Source organism: Oxyura jamaicensis, chromosome 3 (genome assembly GCF_011077185.1).
Source record: "Oxyura jamaicensis isolate SHBP4307 breed ruddy duck chromosome 3, BPBGC_Ojam_1.0, whole genome shotgun sequence".
Taxonomy (NCBI): Eukaryota; Metazoa; Chordata; class Aves; order Anseriformes; family Anatidae; genus Oxyura; species Oxyura jamaicensis.
The window spans coordinates 38,527,858-38,551,117 of NC_048895.1; the positions used below are offsets into that span (position 1 = coordinate 38,527,858).

The following is a 23,260-nucleotide window of genomic DNA, read 5'->3' on the forward strand; positions in this document are numbered from 1 at the left end:
ATAATGGTGAACTTTAAAATGATGTAAGAAGGATGCCAGATCATAGTAATTTTTTGTAATGAGAAAGCTATTTTTTTTTCTCATTTCCTGTGCATTTAAAAGAGCATACGTGAAGCTCTAACAAGGTTCCAATTAATTTTATTGGCTTATTTTGGGTATTGCCAAATGAGGCATATTAAATTGCAAATTCAGTAAATTAGAATGGATCACTAAAAACAATCTGCTAAGTTCCTCAAATCCAAAAGCCATTATTAACAATTACATTGCATTTCAAATAAATGAAATCCGGGCATTTTAAATCAGTGGCAACTTCTGCCTTGGCAAGTCTGCACACCATAATGTAGTTTCAAAACAAGAAATTATGGGACTCAGGACTAATTACAGTAGAGTAAATAGAGAGTAACATTTAATCACAGGATCTTGGTAAAATCCTGCGAGCCTTTTGTTGGAACAGGACACACATTTCTGATGAACAAGGTAAAATGTAGTCCATTAAACATTTACGTGTCAGCCATGCTTAGCAAAAATCTTTGAATGCAGCTATGTTACTGAAATGTAGGTTGTGTTTTTATATCATTTAGATAAAAATTTGGGGGATAGGAAGTAACTGAAGTCCTTTTTCTTCTTAAAAAATATATATATATATAATAATCTTGAATAGAAATGGTTATATATACTGCCTGTGCCAACAGACTGGATAATGGGAGATAAATTCTCTCAAAGGTAAGAAAACAAAACAAAAAAGAAAGCATACTGCATAGTTTCCAATTTCTACTTGCAATGGTCTAAGTAGTTGACAGAAGGATGTGGGTACAGAGTGCTCTGACCAAGAGGTGACAGCGAATAACTCCTTAAAGGCTGTCTGACAAAGGAATTCTCATATCTAAGAAAACCTGAAGGCTGAGTTTGAAAACACCTCATTTAGACATTCCTGTGTATGTAAAGATATTAGTAACTCTATTTTTCACACAGTTATCTCTGCCTTCCCATGTAGTTAAATTTCAAGCTCTTAATGCTGCTCTAATATTTCTTCATGTGTAATTGTGCTGCAAAGTTATGTGTCTCTGACAATGTACAAATTCCTATGGATGAGAGAACACTCCAGGAACTGAAGAATTCCCCAGAAGAAATCTCTGCTAAGAGAAAACTCAGCCAAGGAGAATTATCCCATATCACTGACATCCACAGTGCTCCCCAAAACTTATTTTGCGTTTTGTTAGAAATGAGAAAAATGTCAAGCTCTAAGAGCAAGCAAGACTCAGAAGTGTCACTTCCCACCTTGACACTGCTCTGTTGTTGATGTCCTTCCCCAGACTCCTCGAGGAAGTTCCCAAAACTTCCATTACCCAGAGTTGTCACCAGTCCCTCTCTGTCCCCCCAGGGCTCTGTTTTGGTTATGCAAGAGGAGAAATAGACCAGACAGGAAGAGATCTAAGTTTGGGGAACAGTTGTAAAAGTCAACTGGATATCTGAAAATACTTGAGAAACACAGGAAATAGATGTGGGATTACCCTTTTGATGGGAGGTACTGCAGGGCTGCACCATGCTCTGGCAACATTTCTGGTCTGAAGAAGCATCCCTTTGAAATGACAGCTCTTTCTATCTTCCTGAACTTTAGATGAACTCGAGCAGTCATATATTTTATATTTCATTTGATATATACACATAGACTGTAAATCTAACACAAAACTTAGGTGTAAATCAGATGTCACCACTTGTCATCTTTAATATCAGCATTGCTTTTCTGAAATAGAGTACTTGAGAACAACAGCAGATCTGCCCTTACAGCATGACTTACATGTACTTTGTCCCTTCTTCTTTTCTCCTATTTTCACTCGCTTTAGTTTACTACTGTGTGCCAGAAACCATGCTCTGACACCACTTGGCTAGCCCATGTTTCATGCTCAGCCCGACCCCTAGCAGAGCCAGCATCAGCCCCTGTGGCGAGCCAAAGGGGTGCAGAGGGGCTGGGAAACAGCTTGCGGATGGGGAGCCCCGAGATGTGTGACCAACCCCCATGTCTGCTGCCACACCAGTGCCAAATAAGAATGCTGTGAGTCAGTACAGTTTACTTTTTATATCACTTACATTACAAACACTTCACTGTCACACTTGCTGCTTACCAGGATGAGTTAACACAAAATGCTCTGCAGTATGCATTGTATACTGACACCTCATCCCTGCATGTGACATGTTAATACTCTTGCATACAACAAAACCTTCTCTCAGAAGTCAGAAAGACAGCATACAAATTCTTATCAACTCCACAAAGTGAGCAAGTTTACATGATTTCAAGAGTTCAAAAGGAAGAGTTTGGAGTCCTGCCTGGGTCCTTTCCAAGACTGAAACTAGCTCTGGCTAATGTCATGCCAGCCTGAAATCTGAGGAAGCCCCCTGAATGCACATCTATTGATACAACACTACAGAGTCTTCCTGCACTGACTAGAAAGACACAAACTAAAAATATTAAAAGGTTTTCAATGTAAATTGAGGAGGTTTTGGTAACACCATCATTTAGCATAATTGTATCCCAGTGTCACCTTCAGAAATCTAGTTCCTAAAAAGGTGTTTTTTTTTTGGTGAAATTTCAGCAGCCTTAAAATTCAATAAAGGTCAGAACTGATGAGCAGAAGCACGTTCATTCTGCCTGCTCCTGCTTACAATTATTCTATAAAAATACAGGATAAAGAATGTTGCCCTTGGTCTGCAAGGAAAACAAGGAGCACTGAGACAGTGTTTTACACGGACACATGCTCCAGTCAGTTCTCAGTGGTGAGATACACACAATCCTAACCTAGACAAGTAAAAAGGACCAAGTGATTTCATACTCTTTCTTCAGTATGCTACATATGAGAAGAGAGAGAAAATAAAGATAACATAGCTTCAACATAGACCCTTCCATTATCTTACATTTCCTTTCCAACTACATAGCATTTTTTTCTGATTTAAATGTAATCATAGAAGCGATTTGCTGAATTTCTCCTGCATCATCAAATCTTCCGATTTACATTTAATACATTTAAATACTGTAGGATTTACTTTTTTTGCATTTTAAATTTGCAGCCTGAAAGTCAGCCCAGAGTATGGAGTTGCATCCCAGCAATGCATCTTCAAAAATGCTCATAAACAGGCCACAGAGCACGGCAACCTATATTTCTAATCCTACATGTATCAAAATGCTGATAAGAGGTTTTATAGTCTTTAATCCCACATATATCAAAAACTTAGATAAGAGGTTTTGTCTCCACATAGATATAGTTGTTTCAAGACTGATTAATTTTTTTTTTTTTCTTCTACAATGAAGCTTGAAACAATTGTTCCCATAATTGGTTTTCAGATGGAATAAATCCAAAATTTCAAACCAAAGACATTGGGTAAAGGGAGAAAGAGAATATTTAAAATTTCAACATATCTTTTTGTTTGTTTGTTAGTTTCCAGACAACACTGCTCTGAAGCCCCAGAAATAAAGATTGGGAATCATAAGGATTTTTAAAATTAGCTTTAGACTATTTCTGAAATGAAAGGCTTCATAATGGGACATTCTTAATACTAAAATGAAATGAATCCATCAATCAAAAACAATAACATAAGAGCCCTTTTGTTTTGCATATCAAAATCAATTTTGAAAGTCATTCAACTAAGAGTAGAAGGACTGGAGACAGAGAAAAACTAATTCTCCTCTCTGTTGCATTAGCACAAAACATTTTTTTAGCAAGTAAAGCATGTTAAATAAGCCTATGTAAATAAACCTAGATTGATACTAAAGTTTTTTGTTTGTTTGTTTTTGTGCATGTGTTTTTATTTTATTTAATCTCAATATTTCACTTGCTGATTGCCAACTAGAAATACAGATAACATGCTGTATTTGATTCTGGGCTATCTTCAAGGCTGAAATTAAGGACTGCAGACCCATAACAAGTGTTTTTCATTTTGCTGCTCAGAGGAGAGATTCAAAGTCAAAAGGGAAGCATTTTGAGAGAGATGTTGCAGTGAATTAAAGTGCAAGAAATACACAGAGTCTCCAAAGTCCTTTTCTTACAATTTTGGCTTCTACGCTGCATTTCCCTTCCAGTTTTTCACCATAGGTATCTACTTTGCATGTGCCTGGATGGCTTAGCAACATAAATAAAACTGCAAATCAGATTTTCTTCAAAAGAAACAGTCCCAACAGTCCCAGAAAGGGCACAGTTCATTTCCATCAACCACCATCCTCCTAGGATTATTCTTGTGTTAAGGAAAATGTAAACAATATGTCTGTAGATACAGCCACATTAGACGCATATGATAATATAGCTTGAGACATTTAGTACTTGCTCTTGACCCTGTTGAATTACAGAGTCAAAATGCTTGCTGTTATGTGAATATAAGAATATCATTTATATTTGTAGAAACTCGCCCAGTGAAAGCTACTTGAGGAACAATGAGACTATTGATACCCACTTCAACTGATGACAGTTCAACTGAAACATGGGTTTCCTTTTTGGCAACATAGGACATGTGAGTTCAAAGTCTTTATTTCCAAAACATGAAGAAAAAAATAGAAAAATATGTTCTAAGCTAAAAGACAGGAGTTATGCTTTTGCTTTAGTGTACATTCTTTGACCAAATAGTGTGCATTCTTTGACCTTTCTGTAAGTGCATGAGAAAAACTGACGTACCTTGTCTACGCTTTGTTAAAGCCTCTTATCCCAGGCAGATTTTTAAAAATAGGGAGAATATTAGCGTGCATTCACTTTGACTGCCATGGTGACATTGGCTGCTAAACACTGAATTTAGAAGCCAGAATATTGATGGCCTAAAATTATTGGAGAAGGAAACAAAGAACAACAACAACAACAAAAAGACAGAGTGTTTCATCACTACAAATTCATTTTGATTCAAGGATAGTGCTGCTTGATTTTTCTCTTGAAGATGATATCAAACCAGTAGCCATACAATTTTGGAAGACACAAGATTCTCAGAATCCACAATAGAGAAGACTTTTCTTTGCAGTCCAAAAGGAGGCAGTGATAAGACCAACCCAATACCGTGTCAGGGTGTCACTGCTAAACATAGTAACATAGTGAGTAAGGGCAAGCAGGCTGAGTATGTCAGATACGGATTTCAGATTGTTATCACTTTCTTTTTTTCTTTTTTTTTTTTTTTTTTTCCCTGTTCATGCAGCACTTGATCCTTATGTTTTCCTCCTTCCCGTCCTTGTCTTCTGCTTCAATCAGGCAGACAAGCTTGACAAGCTTAGCTGAACTCTCCAGTGATGTAATTGGTGTGATAGGCTAAAATGCTGGAAGCAGCCTCGCTGCAGGCCAGGAAGTCTAAGGATAAGTGACCAAACTCTATTAAAATCAGTTCAGGTGCAGAAAGGGGTCAGGAGCATAAAAGCTGAAGCTCATTGTCTTATAACTGATGGCCAGTCCGCCATCTGGCTCATCTGCATGGAGATAGACCTCTCCTTCTCATCCCTTTGTCCTCTCACATGTCTTTTTCCAAAGGGTCTGAGAAGGAAGAATAATTTTTAACACCCATTCTCACTGAGTCGGAAATCCATAAGGAAAACATGTCGATGCCAACATCAACATTTCTTGTCTTCAGAAATAAACTTTCTGATAAAACAAGTTTACAGCACATAAATTAGGAAAGGAAAAATTTAACTTCTGAATATCAAGAATTGCAACTTTTTTGTTTTGCTTCCTATTTTCTTATGGCATCAACAGAAATGGGATGTATTAAGTGCATGGACGGCCAACCCCATACACAACCACGCCAGCTTGACAGTTACCTGGGTTGTGATAAACAGTGATGTTTTTTTTTTTTCCTCATATAGAAAGATAATTCTAATATAATACTAAGTTTTCTAGCTTGATAAAACTTTCTTATATGAAGCAAGAGTGGAGCCGGGTGGGATTGATTAAAAAATGATTAGAAGATTAGTCAAAAAGCCTAGCCTATGTTTTAAGATGAGAAAAGGAAGAAGAGCATCAGTCTTTTCTTTCTTTTTTTTTTTTTTTTTTGGAAGGCACTAAACAGAGTACTACTGACTTGTTCCAGACTAACAAGACACATGCTTTTAGCAGTTCTCTCTCTCTCTTTGTAATAATCTCCTAATACAAAAACACTTCATAATATAAAGACATATAATACAAATACATTAGAAAATGAAAGCATATTGGAGAAAATTAATAGAAAGATGCATGAATTTATGGCAGATTTTTGCAGTTTCTACTACTTCCTAAAAATTGTCCAAAAAAAATCAATTTAAGATATATATGGATACAATTACTGTTTTACTACTGCTGGTTAATTACTATAAAATTATAACAGATGCTGAGGGTAAATATTGTATATAATGTCACTAATTATTTACTGTTTATCCAAATATATCGTCAATAGAATATCTAAATATATAGCTATCTAGATATGAATTTTAATAGAATTTTACAGTCTCTAAGTACAAACTCCATGTGAATTCACAGCGTGATAAAAAAAAAAAAAAATCACCTGAAAAGTTTTCTATAAAGAGGACACAATTGTACATAACAAAAGCAAGAACTCACAGTAAGACTGAATATAAGGAAAACATATGTACCCTCCGCAGTGCTGAACAACATTCCTCTATATGAGAAAACGTATTATAGCAGGTCACGTGGACTGCTGAAATTCACAGGCTCACCGATGACAGATACTATAAGTACCAGACCCAACTTCAAAAGCACAGTAGAAAGGTTAGATAAGCACAGTTGTTCTGGAAGGCAATTGTCTGTGTGTCCTCTCCCTGACATAAGCAACTCTGCAATCTGACAATGCAGTCTGCTTCCTTCTTCCCTTATCCCAATCTTGCATAACTACAACAGACACCTCAACTCTACCCAGTGTGGGGTTGTGGAGTTTTTATCACAGGGGTGGAGAACAACACTCAGAGCTAAATGGATTTTATAAAGGCATCTAATGAAAGGGTAAAAGGAAAAAAAATAAAATAAAATAAAACAAACTTTAAAAAAAAAAAAATAATTGAACGCACCAAAACAGTTGATGTGTAGTATGTTGCAGTGTGATGAGTGAATATCCTGAAAACTCCAAGAATCTCCACCTCAAAAATTCTCCACTACAAAAATGCTTGAAATACTTTGCTTTACAATGCCATCACTCTCTTTACCTTCTTTTCCAGAGGTTTCTATTAACTCAGAATCACTTTGTTGCTTTGTTCTTTGTTTCTTTCCCTACAGTATTTACACTGATTTTACTGACAACTTCTCGTTATCCCATGGCTAAAAAGCTAAGACTATCAAGTTTTTTTTTGTTTGTTTGTTTTTTTCCACATTTTCCCTATATTAAAAAACAATATTTTTCTTTTGACATTCAAGAAACAAAGCTGAGAATGAAACACTTCTCTGTCAGCCAGAATTTCTTGTCAAAAAGTCTAAAAATTAATGAAGATACTGTAGATACTTAAAATATCCTACATAAATATATTGTTTCAGGTCAGTTTGACAGAAGTTTTTAGAAGACATGCAACAGATGAATATGACTTTTTGTGTCCTGAAAGTCGCAATCTCAGTCCCATTTCCTCTATCCATCCCCCTGCCTCAGTTAATGGGACATAAGGCTATATGTGAAAACAAACAAACAAACAAACAAACAAAAACATTAGAAGTGGGAAGAAGCCTCGGGATTCTAACATTAATCAGTAGTGGCATGTCTTACACGTAGCACCTTATCATGAAAACATTATCGTTCCACTTTTGAGATGCTTCTTTTAGATTTGGAATTTAGTCAATTTATCCTTTCAGTGAACTGCTAAAGAAGCCAAGATCACATAACGGCATTTCTATCATAAATGTCATGCAATTACTCTAATTGGGGTTAACTGGCTGTTTCATCACAGAATTTGAGATGAACTTCTCATGTAAACCAAAGCAACCTTACAACTCATGTGAATATAAACTACAAAAACAACCACTGGTGTGCAATTCAACACAGCATACTTGTATGATTTAATCCATAAAGGATGTTTTTTGCACCTAGATAACTGCCAGTATTTCACACAAACACGTATGCACACGTCTATGCTCAGATGAAATTATCAGAAACCACAATTAATAAAAAGGGATAACCTAGAAATATTTTGAATATTCGTGTTGAGAGAACGAAATACTATTTCTAATCCACTGAATCCTTATATTTAGTTAAAAAAAATATTTTTGAAACAGAACATCTCATTTCCAAACAGAAAAAAATAACCAAATAATAAATAAAGATATGACTAATGCAAAACAACTTGCCCTCTATGGAAAAATCTCCAAGTAATCTTAAATCACCACATTGAAAAGCAGATCTTTTCAAAATACATCAGTCAAATAAAGTGTAGATATTAAAATTATAAGTATATATATTATGCATAAAATTATGCTACTTCCAGCTAATCTCCCTTTGTGCCACACTGCACCATTAAACCTGCTGTGTTCCTTTTTCTCCTGAACACTTCCACCTCTTGTTTCTTCTCCTGTGTGCTGTCCTCTCCTCCATTTGTCTTGACTTGAGGGATTTTTTTCTTTTCTTAACACCCTTCCACCAAGCTCATTAAAGTCTAGACAAAGAGCGTACAGATATTTCAGTGGCCACATGAAAACCTGGCAGAAAAAAACAACCTTTATTCTATAACTTCAGTTGACACTGGGTATACAACACTACACAGGTCCTTACAAGCTGTCACTCACAGGACATCAAAAATAAAGTAAATTGATGTCCGTAAGTGGCATGCAGCTACACATTTCGACTAAAGCACGGATAAAGGATGGGTTTGCTACTAGATTATAGCACCCTGCTCCTGAATATCGAGGCTGAGGCACAAAGGCCCTACTTCTTTCACAGTGCAGACATTGCTCCCACATTTGAAAAGGAATTCTGCCTCTGCAAGTTCTACCATGATTCTTTCATTGCTCGGTGTGTGCAAGTTACTGGTAGATAGCATCTTCTGAGTCACAGAGGGCCCAAATCCTTGAAGCTCACAGCACACACACAGTGCTGCATTTGGCTCTTCTAAACTACAAATAGGGAAATGAATTTACAAATCTATTTTTTCCCCTGTCCATTCTATTTTTCCCTCTGTCCATTTTCTAAGTGGACAGATAGATGCTGTTCAATAGCTCACTTGCCCTCTGGCATTACACCCATACAATAGATTATGGGCACACAGTACTAATGAGACCCTAGGAACAAAATATTAAATGACAGCCATCCTTAGAAACACGTAACATATTAAAGATAATTTCATGTCTACATCACAGAATTACAAATTGTTTTTGACACAACCAGAGTAAGATAAAAAGCCTGTAACAGAAAGCAGGAGGATCTGGACTTTATAATCAAATAAAACACAGATGCATGTTAGAAAAAATAACCCAGCTCGGTGACTCAGCTACATCTCGTGGGTACTATTACAATGAATGAAGGCGGCACTGGATCAGTGCAGGGTCTTTGCTCAGATGCTCCCCAAATGAAATTACAAATCAATCCAAGAGGAAGGCACCTCAGCATAGCCTGCAGCCCGATGATCACAGCTAATACCCAGCAAGGTGTGCTGAATCCTTTTTTGCACCTGCCCTTCTCTGGTCTGCCCCTGGGATGCCAAGCAGGCAGGGGATAGCTGTCCACCTCCTGCGCCCCCATGGATCCACGTCCTCTCACAGCAGGAAACGCTGGGGCAGGCTGCGAGGAAACCCTCCGTACACCCACACGCCGCCTCCACTTACAGAGATTTGGCCTTTCACATGACAAACACAAATGTGGTGTGCTAGACAGAAGCCCTGAAGTGAGCCAGTACAACCTTTGGCTAGCACTGACTGTCACTATGTTGATGTTAAGGTAGTATTCTACCTTTGTATTCCTTTTTTTTAAGGTAATAAAACGAAGAAAACAGATTTGCCCAGAACAACCAAATGCTCTTGGGACAGATTCTCCATTTCACTACCCAGAATTACCCTCGTACAACTCCACTGAAATAAGACTCTTAAACAGAGCAGAGATGGACACTATCTTTAATATCCACTGTCACCTTATATTGCTTTCTTGGAGCTACTGGTGGGTGATCTAAGACGAAAATGCCTTCCTTCCCATCAGGGTAGCACAAACACTACCAACGCCCTAGTAAAACCCATTTTGATAGTTTAATGGGACCTCTGTGCCTTGTATGCCTTATGCTACCACTGTTCAAAAGAACATTTTACTCGAAATGTGTATATCTGCATTGCCACACTCAGAGACCTGGAAAATCCGTTGGCACTTCTGAAATATTTTAAGCCCTTTCCTCTCCCTTTTACAGAGGAAAACAAACAAACAAACAAACAACAAACAGAAGAGAGAAAAGATTAGTAGCCATAGCATGTAACAAAAGAGGGCTTATTAAAGAAAGGAGGGGAAAGAAGCATCCATCATTCACCCATCATGCAGTGCTTTAGCTGGAGTTCTTCCTCTGATCAGCTAAAGCGATCAAACTGAGCTATGATATCATTAAGGAAATTGATCATTTTAAAACAGCCAGTTTCGGTATCAAGGCAGTAACTGTAAGACTCCTGCCCTTTCCCGGCCGTGCAGCGCGGAACAGGAGGACCTGAGATGAAATCACTACCTGTGTTCAACACAAGCCATTCTCAATTGTCCACTACAAAATTATCTACCAAAGCCTTTTGTAAGGACTGCAGCATGTCGTGGTGAAGTACACACAACCAGAGCCGAAACGCCACCTGCCACGAGCCTTTCAGCATCAACACACCGGTTGTAAAGGGAAGGGAAGATGGAGACAGGCTGCTACAGTAAACACCTCGCCTCCTTCAGAAACCACTGCAAAAGCATAGTTGTCAAATATTTCCAACTACTGCTAATCTGTTCAGCACATTTCTAATTAAAACCTCCCCAGCAACCCCCAACCCACACGTGCTTGAGTGAATTAGCACAAAAGATAAAATGATACACCGATCAAAACACAAGTTAAACTACAGAATTACCTGATTTTCAGCTTCTTAGGACTGATAATATCTCTCCTGAGGCATGAACATTTCCCTTTCTTAAATCCTACAGTTTTGAGGTTTTCTTTGCGCAGCTCATGGTTTCAGGAGGAATGAGCACATTACCTGCCTGCTGCTCCTTTTCTGGCAAGCTGTCTTTAAATATTTGGAGCCCAGGACATCAAAGGGCGCTGTCACTCCCTCAAACTAACCCTGACTACCGAGCACATTAGGAAAGCTCTCATCTCTTCAAAGCTTGTCCCGTGTGATGTACTTGGGTTTCCATCCAGCAGCATTTTATCGGAAGTGCTTCACACACACTTTTCAGCTTCCACGAGAGAAAAAAAAAAAATAATAATAATAATAATATTAAAAAAAAAAAAAAAAGAAAATCATAAACGTGCTTCGTCTCTCGTCTCCTGAGGACTGGGCGCGTCCTCCTCCTGGGAGCAATCAGGGGCTATGCCGACATCCACGAGTGGTGGGGACGGGCTGCTTCACAACATGGCCCCAGCCCCTCAGGCCCAAGGCTCCCCACCATGAGCGGCCCAGCAGCAGCTCCCCCAGCAGTCCTTGCTCGCATTTCTGTGAGCTGCTGCTGGCTTTGCCTGCAGGCACAAAGCAGCCTCCATAAAGTCTCCTCAGAGTGAGTGCTTCTTTGAAAATACCTCGTTTCAAGGGCTAAAGGAGCCTTTTTTCAGTAAGAAGGCTCCAGCTGTGACTGGGGACTCACCCTGCACACACAAACAAAGCCCTCTGCCGTGAGCACTGGCAGAGAGGAGAAGCTCATCCGAGAGAAAAGTTGGGGTTTTGGAAATTTTAAGAGAAGGATTCCCCCCTGGCCATGCTGACCTCCTGCAGGTGGCCATACAATCCACCCCCTAAAGTGCAGGTCAGCACTTATTTCTGCAAGTGCAGAGGGTACCAGGCTTCAAACCATCTGCTTTGATTCTCTTTCTTCAAAGAGCATACTTTATTGCATGTCTGAGGGAACGTTTTTAGCACTCTGCATGGTGGTAATTCAATTATTTCTTATAAAATGCATGTAAACAGCTCGGGTCTAGGCATATTATTAAAAATGCAAAGGATTCCCTCCACATACACACATACTGCTATGGCTGCATCACAGCTTCTCTTTATAATGGTAAACAATTTTAATTGCATTTTAAGTGTCTATTGTGCCTCCTATGTCAAAGGTCTGCTTATCTGCTTTAATATCTCTCTGCTTTGGATGAAGCTCTCCTTTAAGCCAAAATTAAACAAAAGTTAGAGGCAATAACCCTAACTCCCTAATCTCTTCAGCGAGACACAAACTTTCTTCACAAAAAAAGAAAACTCAGAAATGAAAATGGTTTAAACTATCTATTAAAATGCTAGGGGTGACATGCAATCAAGTAACAAAGCTTTGATTTAAAGTACCCAGTATATTAAACAACACTCCAGTCATTCTCAAAAGAGAAGCCCAAGGAACTTTACAGAATTTCTACTATAGTGTAAGGGTAACTATGAGGGAGATGTGAAACCTTTGTCCCAGGAGAGAGGAAATCTAGATACAAACCCTGCCCTGCAGGAGTGGGCAAGCAAGCCTACAGAGAATGGGTGTGGGTGTGTGGGGCAGGGGGACAGCTGACCCAGTAATTCATTACCAGGTCTCCAGTGAGATCTGGTAAGAGAAAGGCCCCTGGAGAGCCTGCTCTCTCCTGTCATTGTAACAAGTTCAGTTCCATGCAATAAAAACATGAGTTCAGCATCAGGGCTTGAGCGAGGCTGGAAGGGATGAGGGCACATTGCCTCCAGTGACTGATTGTAAATAGGACACGAAGCACGGCGAAACAAGAGATGTAATGAAAGAGGAAAGTCTGCTTTTTCAGCCTGACATAAGAGAGAGTGATTTAATTTTGGTACTGTAATTTCACTAGAAAAAATATTCTCAAAATATTCTAACACCAATCCAAAGAGAGCAAGTATTTGTCTAGACCGTCAGCCATCCCATCTTGCACTTCTCAGTCATACCAGGCTGTTTGGCTCAATAAAAAGAAGATTAAGGGGACAATGTGATAGCTCTGTATGGTTTCTTCATGCTACTAGGAAACGCTTACCAAAACCAAACACCAACCCACTGTTCTGTAGGCCCCCGACAGCATTTAGCATAGACATAATGTGCAAGGTGTTTTGTCCTGAAATGAGTTGGCTGATACTTCATTAAAAATCATACAGTTTCACCACCTACCTATTTTATATTGTTTTAAATGTTTTCCAGTAGGGGGTGGCAGTGGGGAAAGTACCTCTGATCCAGCTTAAATTATCTGAGGATATTGCTTCAGCCTGAGAATCTGTATGATAAAAAAAATGCACCCACCTGGTTTCAATCTATGAATGATTCTCATATTCACTTAGAATGCAAACAGATATGTTACAGGTACCATAACACCTTTTATTCATTGTTTTTTCAGTCTGCAGAAAGATGCCAGAAAGAAACCTGGACCTATGCAAAAAGGATAAAGTCTGTCCCACTTTCCAGAAGAGAATTTATTCTGTGCTCATTGTTCTGATCCTCTGTGAAAATCTTACCCAGACATGAGAAATGTACCAGTGAAAAGGTATGCAGGATATTGACAAGGCTGGTTGTTAATACTGAATGTATAATTTTTATTTTTGTTTATTAGAAATTTAGTTCAGCCCAACTAAAAATTTTAAGGCTTCACTATTTCTCCCCGATGTTCAGACCTTGAGAAAGTAACCAGTCTCTCACTATTTTATGGGCTGTGCTAATAGTTCTCTAAGGTGTTTTGCAGAGTTACAGGCCAATGTTTCTTAAACAGCATTAAGTGCCACAATCAGACAGGCATACAATACAATTTCACAACGTTCAGAAATGATGCAAGCAGACGATGGCCTTCTCTGTCCCATTTATTTCCTGTATAATTATCCCTACAATAAATTATTAATATGATCCAGCATTTTATTGACTCGTCTGTGTACTTGTTTCAGGACTTGGAGATTTAATACTTTGAACAGTTCAGTGCTGTAATTCATCGTTGTTGTCTACAGAGAACAAATTGGTGAATTATTTGTCATGACAGTCACGCCTAGGAGGATGGGGACCAATTTCAGAGGAAAGGCCAGCGTGCTTAGGTACTGCTGAGATTAGCTTTGCCACATGACAAGTCAACACACGTTTCTTTTCCTTCAAAGACTTTTGGAACATATCAGTGCAACAGATAAAATATTATTGAATTTCAGTCATTAACTTTGTAGAATCAGAAAGTACCTCCTGAGTCACTGACTGGTGTCCCTTGTCACTGCAGACATTGCATTATGTAACATTTATCAACAGGGTCAAGATGAACAATTGTAAGGGAAAATCTTACTAATTATTTTTAAATACTACTTTCAAAGCTTGTTATATGGGCAAATCAAACCGTGTATGTGATTAGTAAGAACTGAATAAACCCCACTAAAATACAGTATGATGGAAAGCAAAGAGTGCTTAACTGCCTACAATGTAATAATAATAATAAAAAAATCAACGATAATATCATAGCTAGTGCTTTAAAGGGAAAACAAAATCAAAATTTGATTTGAAAAACTTTATAATTCAAAAACATAATTTCAAGAAAGATCTAGGACCTGTGTTCCTGCCTGTGTGAATAAATGGTCACAAAGACTGTTCTAGTTCTCTCCTACTGATATGTGCTCCTACACTTACAATAAAAATATCCATGCTGCTTGTTACAGCTCTGCATGTATCCAGAGAAGAAAAGGAAAGTCAGGGATGGCATCCAGCTGAAAGCCAGCTTGGATGTCACGGCCTGCAGAGAAGAGCCCAGGCAGCACTGCACCACCAGCAAGGTGCCTGGATTGACAGAAAGGACATCAGAAATCAGTCAATGGCCTCAATGACTGGACAGGGCTGGGCCTCGACGAGGAAAGGGTGTTAGAGTCAATGCTCCAGCTGTGGAAGAAAAAAGCCACTGCCCCTGTGCAAAGGAAGTTGTTTCTGAAAGGAGAGGGATGGCGCCTGGCTGCCTGGCACACGCTTCTTCATCTCTGGGATTCCAGAGGGAGCCTGCAGAAGATCAGGGCAAGGCGTGAACGAAAGTAACACACACACTCAAAAACAAAATGGAAAGGAAAAAGCAGCGTGGAAAAGAATGTTTGCTTTCTATTATCACATAGAAAAAAAAAAAAAAAAAAAAAAGCTGGAGCAGGAAGACTGAATAGGAGTTGAAAGACAAATTTTGCTTTTGATTTTTAAGTTCATGGTTTCAAGACTACCTCTGACTGATGAGTAGGACTGCAGCAGAGGTGAGGGATGAGAAAAGGATGAGAGAGCGCACCATTTGTTTCCATCAGCCCGACTCCTGGGAGGTGTGACAGTCAGGGAGCTACTGTTTTCTGCTATGGGGATTTGAAGAGCTGGCCCCAGGCTTCCCTCCGAGCCTGGCTTTGTTTGTCATGGCTCTATTGCCCACTCCTGGACACCATCAGCACATCACACCCAGAAGCTGGGCTGGGCTGCTCCGGAGCCAAACAATGCCCAGGAGCTTTGGAGCAGGGAAGCAGGTGCTTCTCAGGGGAGAAGGCCAGACTTTAAACCAGGGTTTGTTTCCAGGCTTCTTCACTGTCTTGGGTCAGTGATTTTGCTTTTCCCTTGCAGTTGCCCTTACACTATAGTAGAAATTGGCTATTAAGTTCCTTGGACTTTTCTTTTGAGAACAAAATTTTTACAAGGTGTTGTTAAATATGCAAATCAGTATGTATGGACAGGGTCTTTTCATCTGTAGGAGTCTCACTCAGATGAATATTCCTTCCTCCCACTCCACTTACATGTAAGCATGCAGACACTTTTCCCCCTTCCCCTTTCCCAGGGGAGAGGGCAGGAGTCCTCCTGTAATTACTTACCAAGTCTCAAGTGTCTCCTGTGTGCTCTGCTGCATTTCTCCCATTTGTAAGAGACCAGAGCCGCCACTTTCTGCATTGCTCAACGCAAACGGAAAGTTGAGCTGCGAGGCTGGAGTCCTGCCATGCCTCCTTCCAGATGACGGCCACGCCAGCTCTCCTTTCCTGAGCTATCCTTCACCAAGGAATTAGGACATTTTGTGCTGGATGCCCAAGTTCCTCCTCAGCACCTCATTTAAGTGTGATGTATGAACTCAGCTCTAGGTAATGTGAATGTGTACATACGTCTGTAATCAACGAAGGTGACAATCACGCCGAGTTGGAAGCTTTGAATTCTTTGATCTTAAGCAAGTCCGAAAGTTTCCGTTCTGCTTAGTCACAGGCAATATATTATCCTGATCCCAGCTGCAGACTGCATATTTCTTATTAAAGATAACATGCCATGAAAAGGCCTTATAAGCATTCAACCCACCATCAACACTTACTGTTTTGCAGCAGAAAATGATAAATTGGGCTAATAGCACTTTGTGAACTATTATAGCAAAGTAGGTTAGCAACAGACACAATAGTTTAATTCTAGATGTTCAACTCTCCCTCGTGTTAGAAACATCTGTGTTAGAGATTCGGCATCTCTTAGAAGTAAGAGAAAGACTACGTATAATATACGAATATTTTTTTAAGCACTTGGTATAGGACATACCCCTAGTTTACAAAAATCAGAACAAGTTGCTGATACACTGTTAGAAAACCTTTATGCCTGTAATTCTCATAGAGAAATAGCATTGAAACATGAAAATGAAGAAGCCTGCAGAAAACAAAGCAAATTTTAAAAGCCACTACCTTAATGTTGTTTGTCCCCACTGTACTGCCTGGAATAAAATTCTAGAGAATAGTTTTTACTGCCAATTTATTGAACCAATGGGTAAACATAACTCCATAAATATCTGCAACACCAGGTCTTGATCAAATGCAGTCACTTCATAAACTGTTTGCATTTAGTCAGACTCTCAAACCTCACTGAGGTATCTCCTCATAATCGTATCTCTGTTATCATTTCAAATCTTAAAACGAGATTTTTCTCTTCTCTGTTCTGTCATATACATGTATGCCTTCTCCTTTTGGAAGCAAGTAGATTACCTGGAACCACCATAGGGACAAAGAAGAATGCTTACAGCCGTCACTGGATACACACAGACCCCTGCTCAATCTACTCAATTGCCATGATACAGAGCAACAGTGACCTCCCCCCCCCCCACAAATTTCTGTAACTCTAATTACAAATTCAGGCTACTACAACTGCTTTCTACTAACACTCCTGAATGGGTGACTATCAAAGTAACGCCTTGCTCCTACCATTTCAGAATAAGCACCTAAATCTGCCAAATGAAGGAAAGGGTTCGTGATGCAATTCATTGGGAAGAGTGAAATAAACATCCTTCCTCTAGCACCCAGAGGCATGAGCAGCCTTTATCTTTCCAGGGCAGTCAAAGGGGGCTATGAGCATGCACTTAGGTGGCCACATGTGACTAGAAAGAGGCTTTGCCTGGTGGCCACCAAGACAGAATGTCCCCCAGTCCCTGGGCCAGCCCCCACATGCCAACAGACCAGCCTGTCCTGCCCACGCTCACGTTGCCATCCTGCAGCCAGAGATGCCCCCGGTGATTCAGCAAGACGCTTTCATAAGCATCATCCCCTCTGATCCGACAGAGGGGCTGAGGCATGCACAGAGCAATGGAAGGATTTAGCAGGGTTTTAAAGCAAATTCAGGAATGAGACAAAAACTACACAAGCTAATCGAGTGGAAAGGCAAACTGCTTTCTGACATCGTTACTCTGTGGTTGCTGAGCTCTTTCTGAGGGAGCTCAGTGGAAAACACATCCAAAGCCTGTCATTACACTCCATAAAAAGAAGGCAATTGACAATCCTCCTGATCAGTCTTTTGTAGGATTACTTATACCCACAAGCATCAGCTTACTCTTTCTAAACAACATATCTGTTAATGGTAATATTAACTTTTCAAATCATAAGCATCAATATAAAATGGAAAAGCTTATTTCCTTATATTATGTGAAAACACTACGGTAGTGCCCCATCCTGAAATACATTATGCTTTCAAAGTGTTTCAGCAAGATTTTTAAGTGTGGACTTTAATTAAAAAAAAAAAAAATATATCTCCTGAAAACAAATGTATTTTAGTACTACAGTGAATTACATTCCCTTGTGACACAGGGCAATTTTGCCCATCAGCACTGCGAGGCCATTTAGCAGAGACATGATACCAGCAAAAACAGCTATGCTCTGCGTCGTCATATTTTATTGCAAACTTGAAAGACACTATTTAGCACAACATAGGGTTGTCTGCAAAGATTTTACTGTTTAGTGTGCCCTTCATCTGCACTGTAATTAAAGAAGATGAAACTTCATAGTTTCCGCTTTGAAAAACGCAAGCCTTGCTTTCTAGCACGGTAGCAGTTTACTCTTTATAGATTTTAATCAAAGCAACACCACTTGCTATCAGAAATGGAAGAAACCTGCTTATTCCAACTACTGTTTTGTTTTTCAAATCTTAAAGGATCATCTTTGTTCTCTTCTCTCCGAGATCCTTGTAGCTCTGCTAGAAGGATCTGTCATCTCCACCTCCCAGGCTTCACGTGGCTCTCCACAGGCACAAAGCGCGTGCCCGCCTGGCTGCCTGCCTCCCCGGGGTATGAAAACAGCAGCTCCAGTTGGGACCAGGAGGCTGAGCAGATGCAATGCTACAACCCAGAGGGGGAAGAAGCCCTGACCTTGGAGGTCTTCAAAACCTGAGTGACCTGGCCATGGTGCACAGACCAGCCAAGCTATGATGTTAGCCCTGGCTAAGAGGAGACTGATTCAGGAACCTCCAGAGATCCTTCCTGCCATAAAGCAGCCTTTACTTCTTTTTCTTCTTGAAAAGTTCAAGGGTCTGAGCATAACAGTATTAGGTCTTATTGTTTTCTATATACTTATAAGCCAACTTCTCTGAATGTCGAGTATAACTTTTTCTTGTTTGAGAACTATTTAAATATTTTCTGAATGGCATGTGAGAAGATCTCCCTAGATGCAGGAGTATTTCTCTGTTACCTCCTAACCAGCAGATTTTGGCAAGCACAGAAGTCACATATATCCATCAAGCAGCATATGTCCAATAACTACTTTTTCGGACCTTTGTCCTGTGTTAGGTTTTGGACCATTTTTCTTCATCCTCTGTTTTTACTGGAGCTGTAAAATAAAAAAGGTTTCTTCAATGGATCACCAGACTTCATGTTCTTGGCATTTTTTCCTTGAATTCAGTGAAACGTAAAAAATAAAGAGTTGTAGAGAGAGAGGGGTTTGATCTCTGCTGAAAGAAAAAAAGAACAAAGGAAGAAAAAGGCAAGTAATGGGCTTCAGTATTACAGTGGAGAAATAGGTATGATTGGCAAATACAAAATGTTGCAGAAGACACAAAAAAGCATTAAAATGGCTTAACTGCTGTTATTTCACTACCTAGAGTATCTGAAGAAAAGAGAACAACTGTATGCTCAGTTTATTTTCACTCACCCTAAGCACTTTGCACTTAGCAGATGCCAGCATATGTTTTGACTAGAAACACGTAATTAAACTTGCTTGGAAATGAACAATTGCAATAGGTAGGGAATGAACAGAATTGAGTCACTTCACACCAGCTTGCAGGAAGCAGTATTGCCCAGCAGGACAATCCACCAGCTCCATCATCCCAGCAAATTTCAGGACACCAAAATGTTGATCTGTACGGTTTGAGGAGTGAACTGGAATTGCAAAAGGGGGGAAAAAGAGCCCTTTGCACAGAAACAAAAATGAAATGTGAGTCTTTGAAAAAGAACCTATTGCAACCACGCTGAATTTGAATAGTGTATTTTCAATGCTATTTGTACATCTCCATCACCACAGTTGAGACAGTAGGATTTCGCAATTTATCTCAGTTTGGGGTGGGGTGAGGTACTCCTCTCAATTCAGTCTTCAGCTGTGGCTTTAGCGTGCATACAGACACAGCACATGTACCAACCTCTGCTTTTCTAAAGCAAGCTGCTTTTGCTCAAGCAAATTAAGCATATGGACCCAGATACTTGAACATGTTTATGCTCCCAAAGATTTTGGTTTGTGAAGATGTGGGTCACTGATGCACAGAGTACTAAAATTAACCTTAAAAAGCAGGAATCTTACTAGCTAGGATCTGTGATTTTTTTTTTTTGTAATATTTGCATAAAATCTGTTCTTACTCCATCCTGCAGAAAACTTCCAATAACATGAGTTTCTATGTACTTTACCATTCTGCCTTTGCATGAAATAAAGCAAGCATGTGCCGATTGCATAATACTAGATTTTATGCAAGTTTAATTTGCTGCCTTTTTTCCAGCTAGACTACTGCACGATTCACATACCCAAGCTCAACTTCTCCCATCATTTCTTCCTTTCAACTGTTGTGGTCCTCTACCATGTTGCATTCAGCAACTCCCAGCCCCATGTCTGCCCCACTTCCGGCCTTTTTTTTTTTTTTTTGTATATATTTAGGCTTTCCTATTTCTAAGCTTTGCCAGCACTCCCTGCACACTTTTATTTTTGTCCCACACCCGCAATTTCATCTTCTGTCACCATGCCAAGAGATGCTTCCCATGAGCCTGGAGAGCCACTTGCACCTTTCCCTGCTTAACTTACTCAGTAAACATAAGCCCTGAATTTTGCTTGTGTAGTATTTTCAATGCCCCTCCCAGAAGATTCCTGAGCACTGGAGGTATCTCATTAAGTCCTTTAGCATTGAAACAAGCCAGGATCAGCAAGTGTAAGGGAAGACGTGACCTCTGGAAGCCAGCAGTTCAAAAGAACCTCTTCAGTATGGTATGTAACAGAGACTTCAAGGGCAACAATCTCTTTCTAAAACCAGCTTAAATTTGGATATAAAACACCATTCTAAACAGCGCTTTATTTTGGAGAGCTTGAACTTGTATACAACTAGCTGGCTGAAACAGGGAGGAAAAGAACAAAAATCAAAACAGAATACGCGTAAAGCAGGCAACTAAGCAACAGAACCAGTCACCTTGAAGTCAGTGGTCAATAAAGAAACTTTAGTGTTGTACTAATTAACACCGCACCTTTTACCTTCCTTGCCTTGTCTTACACAAAGAAAAATAACCTAAAAGTTTGTTCAAATGAAACTCGTAAAAAAAAATCAGTTATCAAATAAATCCAGCAAAAAACAAAAAGAGTGACATAAAATTAGAATCTGCATAAAATCAGGTTAAAGACTTAGCTACCAACTAATACTTGCCAAAATACTTGCCTGAACTATGTGACACTCCATGTCCCTACTACCCACAGAGAAGACACATACAGGGCTTTGTTGATAAGGACTCTGGAGCATCTCTGTGGTCTAATGGGAATCAGACACAATAGAGATCTCCTGCCTGCCTCCTGCTGCTTCCTCTCGAACGGTAACAGTGGTAACAGAGTCTATGCATAGATAATTTACTTTATCCGTTTATCCAATGTTCGAGTACAGGCATTCCCAGCCCTTATAATGGGAAAGAAGGCTGAGTTAGTTCAACAGCATGTGAGAAGAGGTGAGCAGGAGCCCGTCTGAGCCCAGCGATGAGCCAATTAATTAGCCAAGCCCTTCCGTAGTTGCAGCAAGGCACCCCTCTTGTTTGATGACAGCTTCCAAAAGCATGAGGCCATGGGTGCCACTTCCTTCTCACTTGTATTTGCCATGAGCCTGAGCCGCTCCCTGCACAGTGACATGCCTTCTGAATCCACAAAGCACCATGGGGCTTCCTATGGCATTAATCCTGGCTTATCCCAGGCTATAGGTAGCTATACATGGCTATATGTTCAGGCAGCAGCAGGCAGGGCTCAGCCCTGCACTGTGGGGAGCGCTCTGGCCCCCGTCCACCGGAGCACTTAGCACATGGCTCGTTTGAAACACGCCAGCAGTTCTGCTGAAATTCATAGAGTCACAGTGTGGGAAGAGCCAGATTAGGCCCTGAAAACACGAAGCTACATTAAAACCAAGTGCAAAGTGCAATTTAAAACATTAATACAATCGTTTCACTGGATCAGGTAAATAGATCCTAGTAGACAACTTGTTCTACAGCACATTAATAGGGTCAGAGAGCTCTCACAGCCTGCTCATGGCTCAGGTATGCTACTAAGTGGATTAAGCATGAGAAAATGGAAAGTTCAGGAATATCACCCATTGCCTCCAAAACCAGAAAGAAAGGCAGAAACTGAAATCTGAAGGATGCCTTTGGCTCCTGTCTGTCAGGCAGCCTTCTGCGCCACGGAGGACCTGTGCACCCTTCCCGGCATTGTACAAGCTCGCTCTCCCTTTTAACAGTTCCTCAGGTCTGGCAAATTTCTTTTCTTTTTGACACTGACATAAGCAATAGAACTGTATGAATTATTCCCCTGAAAATGCTATTAACATCTCAGCACTAAAATTACATTGTGTCAAGCTGCAGACAACAAAAACGTTGCAATTGCCAAGTAGAGAATATTTTTGTAGACTCTGCTTCCAGGATAGGATTAAAAAAAATATCAAGACCACTTTTACTTGCGTGCCTAAATATTATTTTACCCTTTAGATGATAAAAAAAATGAAAGTAGTATTGCATCCTACTGATATGATCAGATATCAAGAAATGTGAATGTACCATGATGTACCATTTTTATTTGAAAACAGATTTGTTTTTAATTTCAAGATCATAAATATATCTCTTGCTCAAATTCTTCTGAAACAATTCAAATATTTTTTTGTTACATACAATAATCTACACCTCCAGTGACAACCTCTGCGCTGGTTATCAGCCTACAGGGACAAGACAGTAAGTAACCCCCTTGCTTCAAGAACTATTTTATAACACAAAATGTCACTGCTCTGTACAGCAATGCTAGCGTATCTTAGCAAAGCGTTGTACCAATGATGTTTTAAAACTTCAGGCAATGGGAGCTGTAAGCTAACAGACCTCCAACAACATACCATTCTCAATCTTGCAACGCATGAAATTGTAATGCTTTTGCCACTGTAGCTGAAAGCAACAGCTTCTTTAACACCATCATAAAAAATGAATTAGAATTTTTAAAAAGTAAAAAACATGAAAAATTAATTCAAAAATAGAAAAAGTCTAATTAGAAAAGCTTTCACTGGTTTCAGTGAATGCTATTGCACACAAAATCTCCCTTTTTCCGCTGCCCAAATCCACATTTATTTTACAAGGTCTGGTGGCAAACAGTGCTTGAGAAGTGTGATTCAGGGCTTGGCTTCCTTGAGGAAAGGCCCACGTGCTGCCAGTTGCACAGATCTCGTGGGTCTGCACAGCAGGGCT

At 39.7% G+C, this 23,260-nt stretch overlaps 1 protein-coding gene across 9 annotated transcripts in view; it reads right to left on the reverse strand.

The window, feature by feature from the left end:
* CHRM3 (cholinergic receptor muscarinic 3) overlaps nucleotides 1–23,260 on the reverse strand; it is a 274,880-nt gene that overhangs the window by 152,473 nt on the left and 99,147 nt on the right. Inside the window, exon 3 of one of the 9 annotated variants that reach the window (XR_004749566.1) lies at nucleotides 18,785–19,142. The exons of the other annotated variants lie outside the window; for them this stretch is intronic. The gene's annotated coding sequence lies outside the window, so the exon portion shown is untranslated. Of the gene's footprint in view, nucleotides 1–18,784; nucleotides 19,143–23,260 lie in introns of those variants that run through there. 9 annotated transcript variants of the gene reach the window in all.